This window comes from Bufo bufo, chromosome 1 (assembly GCF_905171765.1).
Source record: "Bufo bufo chromosome 1, aBufBuf1.1, whole genome shotgun sequence".
Taxonomy (NCBI): Eukaryota; Metazoa; Chordata; class Amphibia; order Anura; family Bufonidae; genus Bufo; species Bufo bufo.
The window spans coordinates 310,440,319-310,459,987 of NC_053389.1; positions in this window are offsets into that span (position 1 = coordinate 310,440,319).

Genomic DNA, 19,669 nt, shown 5'->3' on the forward strand with positions numbered 1-19,669 from the left:
GGGGCCCAAATGTGTGGTAAGGAGTTTGAAATCAAATTCTGTAAAAAATGACCAGTGAAATCCGAAAGGTGCTCTTTGGAATATGGGCCCCTTTGCCCACCTAGGCTGCAAAAAAGTGTCACACATCTGGTATCTCCGTACTCAGGAGAAGTTGGGGAATGTGTTTTGGGGTGTCATTTTACATATACCCATGCTGGGTGAGAGAAATATCTTGGCAAAAGACAACTTTTCCCATTTTTTTATACAAAGTTGGCATTTGACCAAGATATTTATCTCACCCAGCATGGGTATATGTAAAAAGACACCCCAAAACACATTCCTCAACTTCTCCTGAATACAGAGATACCAGATGTGTGACACTTTTTTGCAGCCTAGGTGGGCAAAGGGGCCCACATTCCAAAAAGCACCTTTCGGATTTCACTGGTCATTTTTTACAGAATTTGATTTCAAGCTCCTTACCACACATTTGGGCCCCTAGAATGCCAGGGCAGTATAACTACCCCACAAATGACCCCATTTTGGAAAGAAGACACCCCAAGGTATTCCGTGAGGGGCATAGCGAGTTCCTAGAATTTTTTATTTTTTGTCACAAGTTAGTGGAAAATGATGATTTTTTTTTTTTTTTTTTTTCATACAAAGTCTCATATTCCACTAACTTGTGACAAAAAAATAAAAACTTCCATGAACTCACTATGCCCATCAGCGAATACCGTGGGGTGTCTTCTTTCCAAAATGGGGTCACTTGTGGGGTAGTTATACTGCCCTGGCATTCTAGGGGCCCAAATGTGTGGTAAGGAGTTTGAAATCAAATTCTGTAAAAAATGACCAGTGAAATCCGAAAGGTGCTCTTTGGAATATGGGCCCCTTTGCCCACCTAGGCTGCATAAAAGTGTCACACATCTGGTATCTCCGTACTCAGGAGAAGTTGGGGAATGTGTTTTGGGGTGTCATTTTACATATACTCATGCTGGGTGAGAGAAATATCTTGGCAAAAGACAACTTTTCCCATTTTTTTATACAAAGTTGGCATTTGACCAAGATATTTATCTCACCCAGCATGGGTATATGTAAAAAGACACCCCAAACACATTCCCCAACTTCTCCTGAATACAGAGATACCAGATGTGTGACACTTTTTTTTGTGGGGTGTTTGTACTGTCTGGGCATTGTAGAACCTCAAGAAACATGACAGGTGCTCAGAAAGTCAGAGCTGCTTCAAAAAGCGGAAATTCACATTTTTGTACCATAGTTTGTAAACGCTATAACTTTTACCCAAACCATTTTTTTTTTACCCAAACATTTTTTTTTTATCAAAGACATGTAGAACAATAAATTTAGAGCAAAATTTATATATGGATCTCGTTTTTTTTGCAAAATTTTACAACTGAAAGTGAAAAATGTCATTTTTTTGCAAAAAAATCGTTAAATTTCGATTAATACCAAAAAAAGTAAAAATGTCAGCAGCAATGAAATACCACCAAATGAAAACTCTATTAGTGAGAAGAAAAGGAGGTAAAATTCATTTGGGTGGTAAGTTGCATGACCGAGCAATAAACGGTGAAAGTAGTGTAGGTCAGAAGTGTAAAAAGTGGCCTGGTCTTTCAGGGTGTTTAAGCACTGGGGGCTGAGGTGGTTAAGAACAGTTGTTTTGGCCAAGCCTAATGTTTTTGCTATCTCTCTAATGGGTTTGTTTCTTTTTTTCAGCCTAATGATGGCTTGCTTCACTGATAGTGACAGCTCTTTGGATCTCATCTTGAGAGTTGACAGCAACAGATTCCAAATGCAAATAGCACACTTGAAATGAACTCTGGACCTTTTATTTGCTCATTGTAATTGGGATAATGAGGGAATAACACACACCTGGCCTTGGAGCAGCTGACAAGCCAATTGTCCCATTACTTTTGGTTCCTTAACAAGTGGTAGGCACATATGCAAACTGTTGTAATTCCTACACTGTTCACCTGATTCGGATGTAAATACCCTCAAATTAAAGCTGACAGTCTGCAGTTAAAGCACATCTAGTTTGTTTCATTTCAAATCCATTGTGGTGGTGTATAGAGCCAAAAATCTTAGAATTGTGTTGATGTCCCAAAATTTATGGACCTGACTGTAAGTCACTCGCATGACCTTGATTCCATGTGGGGTCGAGGACCTCATCGTCCTCAACATCATCTTCCACCCAGTCTTCACCCCTGCCCTCCTTGTTAGTCTGCACACTTTCAAAAGCCCCAGCAGTTGGCACCTGTGTTTCGTTATCATCCGAGACGTACTGCGATGGTCCTCCCATGTACTCATCTTGAAACATAAGTGGTTGGGCATCGGTGCACTCAATCTCTTCCACTTCTGGGGCAGGGCTAGGTGGATGGCCCTGGGAAACCCTGCTAACAGAGTCATCAAAAAGCAGAAGAGACTGCTGCATGACTTGTGGCTCAGACTGCTTGGCTGATTTTCAAGGGGGTGAGGTGAAAGACTGATGGACATCGGCTGCAGGTGCCAACTCTGATCTTTCAGCAGGATACTGGGTGGGAGACAATGTGAAAGAACTGGAGGCACTGTCAGCAACCCAATCTACTATCGCCTGCACTTGTTCTGGCCTCACCATTCGTAGAGCCGCTTTAGGCCCGAACAAATACCGCTGCAGGTTCTGTCGCCTACTTTCACCTGAGGAAGGGGTTTCACTAGTGCGTGTAGCTGGCACAGATAGACCACGTCCTCTCCCTGCAACAGGAGCTCCACCAGCAGCACCACGACCTGGACCACGTCCCTTATTTGACGCTCTGCTCATATTTCTCAAATTTAGGATTGTGCCCTAAATGGGTGTTTAATTAATAGTAGAATAGAACGACAGTATGTAAAGGTTGTATCTCACTCGTTCAGATGCAGACTAGGCCGCAATTAAAGTTTTTTTGCCCAAAATGGTTGTTTTTCGAATAACTGAATAGAACCACAGTATCTAAAGTGTGTATTTCTCACGTACTGATCCATACTAGGCCGCAATTAAAGTTTTTTGCACAAAATGGTTCTTTTTCAAATATCGGAATAGAACCACAGTATCTAAAGTGTGTATCTCACAATGACATATGCAGCAAAAGCTGCAAAATTAAGTTTTTTGCCCAAAACAGGTGTTTGTTTAATAACTGCATATGACAGTATATAACCCTTGAATTTCACACGTTCTGATGCAGCAAGGGCTGTAAAATGGTGTATTTTGCCCAAAAAGCGTGTTTTATTAATAGAAGAATATAACCACAGTATCTAAAGTGTGTATCTCACATGTCCTGATCCAGACTAGGCCGCAATTAAAGTTTTTTGCCCAAAATGGTTGTTTTTCAAATATCTGAATAGAACCACAGTATCTAAAGTGTTTATCTCACAATGACATATGCAGCAAAGGCTGCAAAATTAAGTTTTTTGCCTAAAATGGGTGTTTGTTTAATAACTGAATATGACAGCAGTATATAACCCTTGAATTTCACACGTGCTGATGCAGTAAGGGCTGTAAAATTGTGTATTTTGCCCAAAAAGGGTGTTTTATTAATAGAAGAATATAACCACAGTATCTAAAGTGTGTATCTCACACGGACTGATCCAGACTAGGCCGCAATTAAAGTTTTTTGCCCAAAATGGTTGTTTTTCAAATAACTAAATAGAACCACAGTATCTAAAGTGTGTATCTCACACGGACTGATCCAGACTAGGCCGCAATTAAAGTTTTTTGCCCAAAATGGTTGTTTTTCAAATAACTGAATAGAACCACAGTATCTAATAGGGGTCCAAAAATCCTAAAGTTCGGTACAAACTCGAACTTTACAGTTCGGGTTCGCTCAACCCTACAATTAGTTGTTACTCCAATAGCGTTTGTCCCTCTGTCTAGCTGCGGTATCGCAGCAGAACCGCACACAACTGCTGAACAATACAAATACACTATAATATAATTTCTGTGTTAGAAAGTATATTATAATTATATCACACCCCTCTATATCACACCTATCGATAGCACACCTATACCAGTCCTAAAAAGGACTTTTATGGTCCTATTAGCTAGCGTTTGGTGTCCATAACTGTCCCTGCTCCAAAATGCAACCTTTCCCTATACTGGCAAAACACATAATGTAAAATGGCTGCCAGATCAGGTTCTGTTATAGGGTTGGGGGTGTTGTCATGTGCTGAAACGTCTTAATTTGCTGTTCTGTCCTACCTGATGGATGTGCCATGGGTCAAAGTTTGGCGCTATGCAAAAAAATATGCCGCGTGCAAATATTGCCATATATTCGCATGTTCGGCAAATCGCGAATGAGCAAAGTTCGCCGCGAAACAACCGCTGGACGAACCGCAAGGCCATCTCTAATGACCAAGACACACCGTGGCAGTATGCAGTGGAGATGGAGGCAGGGAGTCCCTCTCAGTCACTTGCGCAAACGGCCTAATGCAGGCTCAGTTGCTTCCGTAGTGACAGCTGAATGGTCACCATTTGGCAGAGGGATGACTACTGGCTCTCCACCATGTTAGACCCTCGCTACTGGTCCAAAATAGGGGCCTTTTTTACACCTGCTGAGAGGGAGGACAAACTAAACTACTATTGAGACATCCTATGTAGTCAGTCATTGGCCGAGTTTGCTCTGGACAAGCTTTCCTGCCTGGCCAGCAGTGTAGCATCATAGCGGGTGTTTAGTGCGGCGGGGGCCATAGTTACCCCAAGGAGAACTTGTCTGTTCCACCAAAATGTGGAGAAACTGAACTTTGTGAAGATGAATCAGGCGTGGATCAGCCAGGATTTCCACACACCAGTGCCTGATGCATCAGACTAGATCATCCATGGTGCAACACCTAAACCTTGTCAAAAGGGACCTGTTTCTTCTGGCTACCTGCTTCAGCTACTATTCTGATGCTGCCACCCACCTACTGCCACCCATCATCTTCATCTGGTACTGGTATTGCCCCACACCTCCCCACTCTGTCACTGGGCCACCCTGTGGTCTCCTTATGCTGCTGATACCTCAACACTCTGTCATTGGGCCACTCTGTGGTCTCCTCATGCTGCTGCCACCTCACCACTCTATGGTTTCCCCATGCTGCTCCAACTTAACACTCTGTCAATGGGTCACTCTGTGATCTTCTCATGCTGCTGCCAACTAAACACTGTCACTGGGGCACTCTGTAGTATTCTCATGCTGCTGCCAAGTAAACATTATGTCACTGGGCCCACTTTGTGGTATCTTCATGCTGCTGCCACCTCACCACTCTGTCACTGGGCCACTCTGTGGTCTCCTCATGCTGCTGCCACCTGACCACTCTGTGGTCTCCTCATGCTGCTGCCACCTCATCACTCTGTCACTGGACTACTCTGTGGACTTCTCGTGCTGTTCCCACCCTCCCCACTCCATGATTGGTCACTATTTTGCCTTTTTGGCCTGGAAGACATCACCATTTATTTGACCCTTCTTCTGATCTGTCAGAAGGAAGGAATAATGAGACACACAACGGATCCTGTCTATGTAGCAGCTGTAAGGCCTGTATGGCATGGTCCTATTTTGCATCAGAAATGGCTTCTAATTTGGCAGCCAAAGCAGGAGTGGGTACAAAACACAGAAAACATGCAAATATTCCATTCACATGTCATCTCTGTTTTGGATCCACTCTTGTTTTTTTTTTTTTTGCCTTAGCAAATACTGATGTATTACTGACAAAATACTGAGTATGTGAAGGCAGAAGCTCAACAGACAGGATCCGTTTTTGTGTGTTATTGTTCTGACGGATCAGAGGAAGGGTAAAATTATTTGTGACGTCAACACAGACTTACTGCTGACACCCTCTCCACTCTGTCAGGGGGGCTCTAACTTGTATCAGCGTTTAATAGAACAGGTTCTGTAGAAATCTATGTGGAATCAATGAATCGTTGTAAAGCGAGTGCGCTCTTTCATGCTATAGTAGGATCTTGGGCCTCTGCACGATTTTTTATACCTGGCGCTAACATTGATCTGTAAGGTTGAGTTCACACTTGAGTTATTTAGTCAGTTTTGGCCCCATAACTGCGAAAATAAGTGAAGTGTAAAGTGATTCTAAGAGCGACAACTGTCATCTGCGTGTCATACTGACCCACAATATTACTTCACTACAATAACAGACTCCCTATGCGTGTTTCTGCAAGGCACAGTGTTATAAACCACTATACAGGATCTCTACAGCCAGGAAATAGCTGTTTTTTAACGAGATTCGACACAAATAAATTCGGATGAAATCGAACCGACCAAATCCATTTTTTTAGAAATTTGCTCATCTCTACCTATATACTGTAGTGGGACATGTTGTAGCCTTCAGATGGAGGTATACTGTATGTCAAGAGATTCTCTTGATGTGAATAATAAGCGTTAAAAGAGATTGTCCCATTGGGACAATGTCTTCCTAGTATTAAAGGGTTTCTGTCATCAGAAAAATCGTTATGTAGCTGGCTGACATTAGCGATGTGCTAATGTCAGCAGTACATAACTGTTTGACTTATATCTCCCTGCCTGCCGCCATTAGTGCTAAATAAAACTTTTTATAATATGCAAATAAGCCTCTAGGTGCTAGTGGGGCGTTGCTGCAGCACTAGAGGCTCCATCCTCTCACCGTTTGGCTTGCCTGCTGCCATCCTTTACTCACTTCACAATACTAAAATGGACGGCGCAGGCGCGGGATTTGTGGGGCACGGAGGAGACAGAGGATGTCAATCACCGATACAAGGGAGTGCCAAACGGTGAGAGGACGGAGCCTCTAGGTGCTGCAGCAACGCCCCACTAGCACCTAGAGTCTAATTTGCATATTATAAAAGTCATTATTTAGCAGTAATGGCGGCAGGCAGGGAGATATAAGTCATACAGTTATGTTCTGCTGACATTAGCACATCGCTAATGTCAGCCAGCTACAGAACGATTTTTCTGATGACAGAAACCCTTTAAGCCATGATTATAAAGGGGTCTTGACCCTCTTCTATTGTATCTATATGTTCTAATAGACATTTGGGAAAGATTATCTAGATGGGACAACACCATTAAAATATAGAAAACAGAAATGCATCTTATAACAGTTTCTTTGTTTTGTTACTTTCTTTATTTAGTGACTTAGGGGGTCATATATTAAACAGAAACATGCATAAATTAGGTGTATTTCTGGTGCAGATTGCAGTGCAAAGGTCCTTTGCGCTGCAATCTGCGACTTCTCTCCGCTCATGCCAGGTCTAAAAAGTGGGCGTGGCATCGGCTGGGAAAGGGACGAGCAGGTAGGCCCATCTCATTTACCATTTTCTATGCCTGTTTTAGGAAGCTGGCTTACATTTACACCGGCGATGGATACGCCAAGGTTATGACGAGGCCTGCACCTCTTCATAACTCTGGTGGATCCACCGCCAGGTATAGGGGTTATTAAGACCAACATGTAAAACGCTGGTCTTAATAAATGTGCCTCATAGTGTTTGCCAGCTTCCTGTATAAGGCTACTTTCACACTGCTGTGCAGCATTTTTTTCCTACCGAATCCTAACATATTTGCTGACTAGCATCCGGATCTCTGCCAGACCCCATTATAGTCAATGGGGACAGTGGGCATTCCGATAACATCCGGCAATGCCAAATACAGAGAACCACGAATGACAGTATGAAAGAGACCTAAGGAAGTTAAACAGAGCTGCTAGAAGCCAGTAGACCAATAGCATGGTAATACAACCACAAAGACAACAACACTGAGATGACAATTACTGTGATAGAAGTGGTTAATCAAACAACTAGGGACTTAAGTAAAAAATAAATGTGTCGAGGACGAGCATGCCACTGAATTAACCTGACACTCTTCTACTAGATCAGGGATCATCGACCTCCGGCGCTCCAGCTGTTCAGAAACTACAACTCCCAGAATCCTCCTTTCACTTCTATGGGAATTACAAGAACAGCCGGGTAAATGTGCATGCTGGGAGTTGTAGTTTCACAGCAGCTGGAGTTCTGGAAGTTGCTGATCCCTGTTCTAGATCGAGAGTTCACTATTGCACTTACTTAAACGCCTGGTAGTGACAACTATTCCACTGCATCAATGGTGTAATCTCAATACATGGTCAGACATTTTCCTAATGTTCACCAAAGTCTTGGCGCTGTACTAGTTGATTAAAGATGGTCATGACGGCCTCTTTGCGAGCAAATGGATAAGGTGAGTATGTTTTTTTTAGCCTGATTAACCCTTGAAAGACCTCTATTATAAAAAGGAATGCATTTCAAGTCAAAGTAATTTGTCACAAATCAAATTTCTGTTTGAAATTCTGCGAAGCAGCCAAATAGATTTTTTCATAACTTCGCTCATCACTACGAGCCACTACATGGCCAAGGAGCAGCTCAGTGAATGGGGCTAATGAGTGCAATAGCAAGCACAGCCTCTATACAACATACGGTGCTGTCCTTGGTAAGCTGCTGATTGGCAGAGGTCCCAAGTTTCAGACCCCCAATCAAAGTCAAATGAATTGATTTCAATCTAAATTTCAGGAAAAATTTGATTTGCCACAAAGCCGAATCTCCTCGCTCTTAGTGGTAACAATTTTTTTTCCCCTGAAATGGCGGTAAAAACAAAAAATACATACTCACCTCATCCATTTGCGTGTGAAGAGGCTGTTGCAGCTATCTTGATTGAAGATACCGCAAAAAATGTCACGTCACCGCACAAGATTTTGCGCATTGTCTTCGATGAAGATCGCTGTGACGGCCTCTACACAAGCAAATGGATAAGGTGAGTATTTTTTTTATTTTTACCCTGATTAACCCATGAAAGGCCTTAATAGTAGCCTTAAATGCCACGATCAGCGATTATAATGGCATTAGAGAGGTTCAATGACAGGAGGTGGTGCGATCGCAGTTCCCCATCATTGCGTCCGCCAAATACAAAGAAATGCGCTTTGTGACAAAGTAATTAGTTACAAATCAAATTTCTTTGTGAAATTCTGCAAAGTAGCCAAATCAAATCACTATAAAAAAATCCGTATAAAGATCCTGGAAAACCCTTTTAATGTCACAGTGTAAGGGGAGGGGAGGAACACCAGAATGAAAACAGAAGGAAAATGACCAGGAACTCGGCCTCAAGCATAGGGAAAGGGAAATGGTGACCACCTAAGGAAATCCTAAACCTAGCCCTGACTCCTGTCAGTATGAATAGACCCTGAAGGAGGGAATATTCGTACACCAGAAACCAAGGCCCTAGTAATCCTAAAAGTGACAGGGTCTGAGACTACTGGTTCCTACCCAAAGGAACCAGCATCTCCCTGAGGCCTAGTAAACAACAAGCAAATGGGAGCAACACAATACCAAGAGAAGTACAATTATCTTCAATAGAATATGGATGAGCAGGAACTCAGATGAGGACCACACACTAGCTCTTCCAACTCCAGGCAGAGAATATATACCGCATGGTATGAAGTGTGAGTCCAGACTAAATAGAGGCGCAGTAATGACCACAAGCTACACCTGAGACAAGAGGTGTGGTCATTACCAACAACAACACTGCAACAAATGAAAACAGATAGGATGTCAGATAACCTAACGTGCAGCCAGTATCTCAGATCTCCTAATCTCTGCCACTCGAGGCACCGTGGAAGGGTGCCTGGGCAATAGGTTCCTATCTTGATAGTAGAGATGGCCGTGCGGTTCGCCCGGCGGTCGTTTCGTGGCAAACTTTGCGTGTTCGCGATTCGCCGAACAAGCGAACATATGGATAAATTTGGTCCCGCCATATTCTTTTACATTATGAAGAACTTTGACCCATGACACATCCATCAGGTGGTACAGGACAGCCAATTAAGACATTTCAGCACATGGACATACCCCCTACTTTATAAATAAACCTGATCTGGCCGCCATTTTACATTCAGTGTTTTGCCAGTGTAGGGAGAGGTTGCTGTGTGGAGCAGGGACAGGCTGTTAGGCACAACAAATACTAGCTAATAGAAACATAGAAACATAGAATGTGTCGGCAGATAAGAACCATTTGGCCCATCTAATCTGCCCAATATACTGAATACTATGGATAGCCCCTGGCCCTATCTTATATGAAGGATGGCCTTATGCCTATCCCATGCTTGCTTAAACTCCTTCACTGTATTTGCAGCTACCACTTCTGCAGGAAGGCTATTCCATGCATCCACTACTCTCTCAGTAAAGTAATACTTCCTGATATTACTTTTAAACCTTTGCCCCTCTAATTTAAAACTATGTCCTCTTGTAGCAGTTTTTCTTCTTTTAAATATTCTCTCCTCTTTTACCTTGTTGATTCCCTTTATGTATTTAAAAGTTTCTATCATATCCCCTCTGTCTCGTCTTTCTTCCAAGCTATACATGTTAAGGTCCTTTAATCTTTCCTGGTAAGTTTTATCCTGCAATCCATGTACTAGTTTAGTAGCTCTTCTCTGAACTCTCTCCAAAGTACCAATATCCTTCTGGAGGTATGGTCTCCAGTACTGAGCACAATACTCCAAATGAGGTCTCACTAGTGCTCTGTAGAGCTACATGAGCACCTCCCTCTTTCTACTGGTAATTCCTGTCCCTATACACCCAAGCATTCTGCTAGTATTTCCTGCTGCTCTGTGACATTGTCTGCCTACCTTTAAGTCTTCTGAAATAATGACCCCTAAATCCCTTTCCTCAGATACTGAGGTTAGGACTGTATCACTGATTTTATATTCTGCTCTTGGGTTTTTATGTCCCAGGTGCATTATCTTGCACTTATCAACATTAAATTTTAGTTGCCAGATTTTTGACCATTCCTCTAGTTTTCCTAAATCCTTTTCCATTTGGTGTATCCCTCCAGGAACATCAACCCTGTTACAAATCTTTGTGTCATCCGCAAAAAGACATACCTTACCATAAAGGCCGTCTGCCATTTTGCTGATAAAGATATTAAACAATACGGGTCCCAGAACAGATCCCTGAGGTACCCCACTGGTAACAAGACCTTGGTCTGAATATACTCCGTTGACTACAACCCTCTGTTGCCTGTCCCTCAGCCACTGCCTAATCCATTCAACAATATGGGAGTCCAAGCCCAATGACTGCAATTTATTGATAAGTCTTCTATGTGGGACAGTATCAAAAGCCTTACTAAAGTCTAGATAAGCGATGTCTACTGCACCTCCTCCATCTATTATTTTAGTCACCCAATCAAAAAAATCAATAAGATTAGTTTGACATGATCTCCCTGTTTTTCATCTTTCAATCCATGGGATTTTAGATGTTCCACAATCCTCTCCTTAAGTATGGTTTCCATTAGTTTCCCCTCTATTGATGTCAGACTTACTAGTCTATAGTTGCCCGATTCCTCCCTCCTACCTTTTTTGTGAATGGGCACAACATTTGCTAATTTCCAATCTTCTGGGACGACTCCTGTTGCCAGTGATTGGTTAAATAAATCAGTTAATGGTTTTGCTAGTTCACCGCTGGGCTCTTTTAATAGCTTTGGGTGTATCCCATCAGGCCCCTGTGACATATTTGTATTAATTTTAGACAGCTGACTTAGAACCTCTTCCTCTGTAAAGACACATGCATCAAAAGATTCATTAGTCTTCTTTCCTAACTGAGGTCCTTTTCGTTCATTTTCCTTTGTAAAAACTGAACAGAAGTATTCATTGAGGCAGTCAGCTAGTTCTTTATCTTCTTCCATATACCTTCCTTCTTTTGTTTTTAATTTGGTAATTCCTTGTTTCAGTTTCCTTTATTCATTTATGTATCTGAAGAATGCCTTATCGCCTTTTTTCCCTGACTGAGCTAATTTCTCTTCTGCCTGTGCTTTAGAAGCTCTTATAACTTGTTTGGCCTCTCTCTGGCTAATCTTATAAATTTGCCTGTCATCCTCGTGTTTTTTTTTTTTTATAATTCCTAAATGCTATCTTTTTGTTTTTAATGATTTTGGCCACTTCTGCTGAGTACCACAGTGGTCTCTTCCTTTTTTTGCTTTTACTGACAAGCCTAATGCAATTTTCTGTTGCCTTCAATAGTACCACTTTTAAGTAGTCCTATTTCTCCTGGACACCAATGAAACTGTTCAAATCTGATAGGGACTCGTATACCACTAATCTAATTTTAGAAAAGTCAGTATTTCTAAAATCTAAAACTTTTGTTTTTGTGTGGTGTGACTCAGTCACTGTACTTATAGTAAACCACACTGACTGGTGATCACTAGATCCCAAGCTTTCCCCTACAGTAATATCAGATACCAAATTCCCATTTGTGAATACTAAATCTAAAATGGCCTCCTTCCGGGTTGGCTCCTCAACTACTTGCTGTAGAGATAATCCCAGTAGGGAATTTAGAATATCTGTACTCCTGGAAGAACTAGCTATTTTGGTTTTCCAGTTTACATCTGGAAGATTGAAGTCTCCCATAATGATAACTTCCCCCTTAAATGTCATTTTAGCTATTTCCTCAACTAGTAGATCATCTAATTCTTTGACTTGGCTAGGTGGTCTATATATCACACCTACACGAGTTACCTTATGATTATCAAGCTGCAAGGTAACCCAAACTGACTCTAAATTGTTCTCGCTAACTTGTATCAAATTAGATTTTATGTTATCTTTCACATACAGGGCCACCCCTCCCCCTTCTTGCCTTCTCTGTCTTTCCTGTATAGCGAGAACCCTGGTATTGATATATCCCAATCATTACTCCCCTTGAACCACGTCTCAGTAAAAGCCACTACATCTATATTCTCAGATGCCATTATAGCTTCAAGTTCATTGATCTTATTCCCTAAACTGCGAGCATTTGTAGACATAAATCTGAGCTTGTCATTTCTTAACCTTTGTGCTACTGGCATCTAGGGCCACAAAAGTCATTTTAAGGACTAGTATAGGTGTGCTATCGATATGTGTGATAAACAGAGGGGTGCAATATACTTATAATATACTTTTATAATGAGTCAAAAATACATAGATCTATATAGTGATCACCTGGAAGTCAGGGGCCTAGGGCCTAGGGGCTTACTAGGGCCATTTTTATATAGGGTAAGGTCGCTCTTATCAGGGTGGGTGGTCTGTGGTTAGTCTATTAGGGCCAGAATAGCACCCCCCTGTAGGGCAATATTAGGGACAGTTCTTTGCCCACCCTTTCCTTCAATACCACATCATCATCTAGCCCAGGGATGGATGTTTTTTTGCTTTCCCTCCTGGATTCATTGATGTGCACTGGAACCCCCCGGATTGTGGTAGGACATATGGTTTCTCATTTGGTGCCGTCGAGCACATGATTTAGTGCCGCCGAGCACTTGTTATTGCCTACCACATCTATGCTTTTTGCTTAACTTTAATAATTTTATTTATTTTCATTTTGAGGGATATCTTTTCCATTCACACGTCCGCAAAATGGGTCCGCATCCGTTTCGCAATTTTGCGGAATGGGTGCAGACCCATTAATTTTCAATGGAGCCAGAATGTGCTGTCCGCATCCGCATTTGCGGATCCACATCCGCATTTGCGGATCCGCACTTCCGCATCTGTGCTACCGTTTCCGGAAAAAAATAGAACATGTCCTATTCTTGTCCGTAATTGCAGACAAGATTAGGCATTTTATATTATAGTGCCGGCGATGTGCGTTCCAGAAATTGCGGAATGCACATTGCCGGTGTCCATGTTATGCGGATCCGCAAAACACTTACGGACGTGTGAATGGACCCTCATAGTAAAATTATTAAAGGTTAAGTTTTATCTTTATGTATATTCTAATGGATTTCCTTCCTTGTACAATGTTATAATATACTTTCTATGTTAGAAAGTATATTATAGTGCATTTGTATTGTGCGGCAGTTGTGTGCGGTTCTGCTGCGATACTGCAGGTATATAGAGGGACAAGCGTTATTGGAACAAATAATTTCTACTGGTGTGATATACCAGTCGTCCCACAAAAAAACTGATTGAAGCGGCGTGTTATATACCAATATACTTTCTTTATAGTGCATTTGGGTACTGTATAGTGCATTTGCGCATGTGCATACGCGAAAATTATATTGCCGATACTTTGCATTGAAGAAAATAATGAATGGAGATCGCAAATTCGAATAATACATCTGGTATGTCACTGTCCATGTTGTGGGACTATTTGTTCACTTCTAGTAATTATTTCTTGGCTGCAGATATGAGCTGAAGGTTTTTCAGGTTCGCCTGCCATTAAAATGAATGGGACCTGCCGCGAACTTGCGGTTCGCGAACATTTGATCGCGTTCGCGCGATCGCGTTCGCGCGATCGCGTTTGCGAAACGTCCCGGCAGATGTTCGTCCATCACTACTTGCTAGTTCCTGCAAGTTCCTGTAGTGTTCTGTCTGACCATTTACCAAACTCTGTTGGTTTCCTGGATAGTGACCTTCTGCTGCCTGACCTGACCTCCATATTGAACCTTTGCTGCCTGCCCTGACCTCAGACTGTTTATTGGATTGCTCATACTCCACCTGACCTTGACCTGTCTCTGACCATGGTTTTGCCTGATTCCTTGGTGTTCTGCACTGGTGTCTCTGACCCCAGTAGGTCAGCTGTCAATCATACACATCTGCATAGAAGGTCACATCCCTGTACAGAGGTTCAAGGGTGAAAATCAGGGGACTGCCAGGAACGCCCTTAGGAGTAGCCAAAATCAAATCTGTCAGTTGACACTGTGGTTTCACTCCCACTGGCGAAATGATAGATAAATAGATAGATAGATAGATAGATAGATAGATATGAGATAGATAGATATGTGATAGATAGATAATAGATAGATAGATAGATAGATAGATAGATAGATAGATAGATAGATAATAGATAGATAGATAGATAGATAGATAGATAGATAGATAGATAGATAATAGATAGATAGATAGATAGATAGATAGATAGATAGATAATAGATAGATAGATAGATAGATAGATAGATAGATAGATAGATAACACAGGATCCACCATTCAAAATAGGTGATGTCACAGCTTATCTACTCCCTTCTGAACTCTGCAGGGTGGCTACTGTAAAGCATATCTCTAAATGCTGGTAACAGACCAGATGCTTGCCCCCATAATCATGTTCAGACTAAGGCTACTTTCACACTCGCGTTTGGTGCGGATCCGTCATGGATCTGCACAGACGCATCCGTTAATATAACCATCTGCATCCGTACAGAACGGATCAGTTTGTATTATCTTTAACATAGCCAAGATGGATCCGTCTTAAACACCATTGAAAGTCAATGGAGGACGGATCCGTTTTCTATTGTGCCAGATTGTATCATAGAAAACCATTGACTTACATTGTGTGTCAGAACGGATCTGTTTGGCTCAGTTTCGTCAGACGGACGCCAAAGCGCTGCAAGCAGCGTTTTGTTGTCCGCCTCCAGAGTGGAATAATGACTGAACTGATGCAAACTGAAGCACTCTGAGCGGATCCTTTCCCATTCAGAATGCATTAGGGCAAAACTGATCCATTTTGGACCGCTTGTGAGAGCCGTGAACGGATCTCACAAACGGAAAGCCAAAACGCCAGTGTGAAAGTAGCCTAAAAAAACTACAATCAAAGAAAAACAGAAAAAAATATATATATGTATCCCTATCTATATCACTATCTTAATTGGCAGAAAAAAATATAGTTGAAACATTCCTTTGAAACAAAAACACCAAATTACATCTAGATATAACCATTGCGATTTTGCATCCTAATGTACTGTAGCTCAGAGGCAAGCACTGAAGAATGTTCCGTCTGCATCTTATAAATAGCAGCAATATTTTGTATTTGGTCATTATAGTTCTCCTGGCATAGTCTCTTCATGTAAACCAGCTTAGAAAAGAGGCAGGCATTATCTGTATACTTACAGCCTAGCTGTCTACCTAAAGATTAGATTACACGATGTGAGCTGATTGTGTATGATACACATATAATTGGAAGAGACCTCCTCTCACACTCTGTGGGCCTGATTGACTTTGCTTTATTAACTGCAGTTTCCCTGTCTTGTCAGATAAATGATTACTATTCAGCACAATACATGCATGCAAATAACTATGTAACTATATTGAGCCATAGGTTAGACAGAGGTAATTTTCTAGAGACTATCTGGTAAACCCGACTGAGCTTCCATCTGAAAGACAAAATGAAAGGTCTGATGTGAGGTCATACTAGTTCCAATGTATTCTCTTGTACTAAATGTATGTGGACTTCTCTGGGGGCTTGAATATATTAGTATTATTTGACATTCATATAGCTTCTTCTAGAGATGAAGGTGAGTTAGAGGATATACAGAAAACCTTGAAACTGGTGATGCGTTACTTTATTTTATATAGATTACTGAATAAGCATAGCTTTTTATGTCGAGAACTTGTAAACTTCTCATCCTCTTATTTAACAAGAGAGGAATCAGACCTGAGTAAGAAACTTCTCCCCACCAAAATGTTGCTTTGCATTATTAACACCAAGTGATGCATTATATTTCTAGAAATTGTACAATTTTGAAAGTTTAAGACAAGTCACATAAACATAGAAACATAGAAACATAGAATGTGTCGGCAGATAAGAACCATTTGGCCCATCTAGTCTGCCCAATATACTAAATACTATGGATAGCCCCCGGCCCTATCTTATATGAAGGATGGCCTTATGCCTATCCCATGCATGCTTAAACCCCTTCACTGTATTTGCAGCTACCACTTCTGCAGGAAGGCTATTCCATGCATCCACTACTCTCTCAGTAAAGTAATACTTCCTGATATTACTTTTAAACCTTTGCCGCTCTAATTTAAAACTATGTCCTCTTGTAGCAGTTTTTCTTCTTTTAAATATTCTCTCCTCTTTTACCTTGTTGATTCCGTTTATGTATTTAAAAGTTTCTATCATATCCCCTCTGTCTCGTCTTTCTTCCAAGCTATACATATTAAGCCCTTTAATCTTTCCTGGTAAGTTTTATCCTGCAATCCATTTACTAGTTTAGTAGCTCTTCTCTGAACTCTCTCCAAAGTATCAATATCCTTCTGGAGATATGGTCTCCAGTACTGAGCACAATACTCCAAATGAGGTCTCACTAGTGCTCTGTAGAGCGGCATGAGCACCTCCCTCTTTCTACTGGTAATTCCTCTTGCTATACACCCAATGCATTCTGCTAGCATTTCCTGCTGCTCTGTGACATTGTCTGCCTACCTTTAAGTCTTCTGAAATAATGACCCCTAAATCCCTTTCCTCAGATACTGAGGTTAGGACTGTATCACTGATTTTATATTCTGCTCTTGGGTTTTTACGTCCCAGGTGCATTATCTTGCACTTATCAACATTAAATTTTAGTTGCCAGATTTTTGACCATTCCTCTAGTTTTCCTAAGTCCTTTTCCATTTGGTGTATTCCTCCAGGAACATCAACCCTGTTACAAATCTTTGTGTCATCAGCAAAAAGACACACCTTACCATTGAGGCCTTCTGCAATTTCGCTGATAAAGATATTAAACAATATGGTCCCAGAACAGATCCCTGAGGTACCCCACTGGTAACAAGACTTTGGTCTGAATATACTCCATTGACTACAACCCTCTGTTGCCTGTCCCTCAGCCACTGCCTAATCCATTCAACAATATGGGAGTCCAAGCCCAATGACTGCACTTTATTGATAAGCCTTCTATGTGGGACAGTATCAAAAGCCTTACTAAAGTCTAGATAAGCGATGTCTACTGCACCTCCTCCATCTATTATTTTAGTCAACCAATCAAAAAAATCAATAAGATTAATCTGACATGATCTCCCTGAAGTAAACCCATGCTGTTTTTTATCTTTCAATCCATGGGATTTTAGATGGTCCACAATCCTCTCCTTAAGTATGGTTTCCATTAATTTCCCCACTATTGATGTCAGGCTTACTGGCCTATAGTTGCCCGATTCCTCCCTCCTACCTTTTTTGTGAATGAGCACAACATTTGCTAATTTCCAATCTTCTGGGACGACTCCTGTTGCCAGTGATTGGTTAAATACATTTGTTAATGGTTTTGCTAGTTCACCGCTGAGCTCTTTTAATAGCTTTGGGTGTATCCCATCAGGCCCCTGTGACTTATTTGTATTAATTTTAGACAGTTGACTTAGAACCTCTTCCTCTGTAAAGACACATGCGTCAAAAGATTCATTAGTCTTCTTTCCCAACTGAGGTCCTTCTGCTTCATTTTCCTATGTAAAAACTGAACAGAAGTATTCATTGAGGCAGTCAGCTAGTTCTTTATCATCTTCCATATACCTTCCTTCTTTTGTTTTTAATTTGGTAATTCCTTGTTTTAGTTTCCTTTTTTCATTTATGTATCTGAAGAATGCTTTATCGCATTTTTTCCCTGACTGAGCTAATTTCTCTTCTGCCTGTGCTTTAGAAGCTCTTATAACTTGTTTGGCCTCTCTCTGCCTAACCTTATAAATTTGTCTGTCATCCTCGTATTGATTTTTTTTATAATTCCTAAATGCTATCTTTTTGTTTTTAATGATTTTGGCCACTTCTGCTGAGTACCACAGTGGTCTCTTCCTTTTTTTGCTTTTACTGACAAGCCTAATGCAATCTTCTGTTGCCTTCAATAGTGCCACTTTTAAGTAGTCCCATTTCTCCTGGACTCCAATTAAACTGTTCCAGTCTGATAGGGACTCGTATACCACTAATCTAATTTTAGAAAAGTCAGTTTTTCTAAAATCTAAAACTTTTGTTTTTGTGTGGTGTGACTCAGTCACTGTACTTATAGTAAACCACACTGACTGGTGATCACTAGATCCCAAGCTTTCCCCTACAGTAATATCAGATACCAAATTCCCATTTGTGAAAACTAAATCTAAAATGGCCTCCTTCCGGGTTGGCTCCTCCACTACTTGCTGTAGAGATAATCCCAGTAGGGAATTTAGAATATCTGTACTCTTGGCAGAACTAGCTATTTTGGTTTTCCAGTTTACATCTGGAAGATTGAAGTCTCCCATATTGATAACTTCCCCCTTCAATGTCATTTTAGCTATTTCCTCAACTAGTAGATCATCTAATTCTTTGACTTGGGTAGGTGGTCTATATATAACACCTACACGAGTTACCTTATGATTTTCAAGCTGCAAGGTAACCCAAACTGACTCTAAATTGTTCTCGCTAACTTGTATTAAATTAGATTTTATGCTATCTTTCACATACAGGGCCACCCCTCCCCCCTTATTGCCTTCTCTGTATTTCCTGTATAGCGAGAACCCTGGTATTGATATATCCCAGTCATTACTCCCCTTGAACCACGTCTCTGTAACAGCCACTACATCTATATTCTCAGATGCCATTATAGCCTCAAGCTCATTGATCTTATTCCCTAGACTGCGAGCATTTGTAGACAAGACTCTGAGCTTGTCATTTCTTAACCTTTGTGCTACTGGCCTCTTCTGGAATTGTTCCGGGGGGCAGTCGGACTGCTGGATTATAACTCTTTTGCCCCCCTTTCCTAGTTTAAATGCTCCTTAGCAAATACTTGGAACTGTTCACCGAGGACATTCGTTCCCTTGAGAGAAAGATGCAAACCATCTTTCTTGTACAGTTCTTTTCCATTCCAACAAGAGCTATCATGAGACACAAAGCCAAACCCTTGGTTCAGACACCATTCACCAAGCCATACATTGAATTCCTTAATGCGCATCTTCCTGTCATGCTGAAGATTATGCACAGGCAAAACTGCAGAGAAT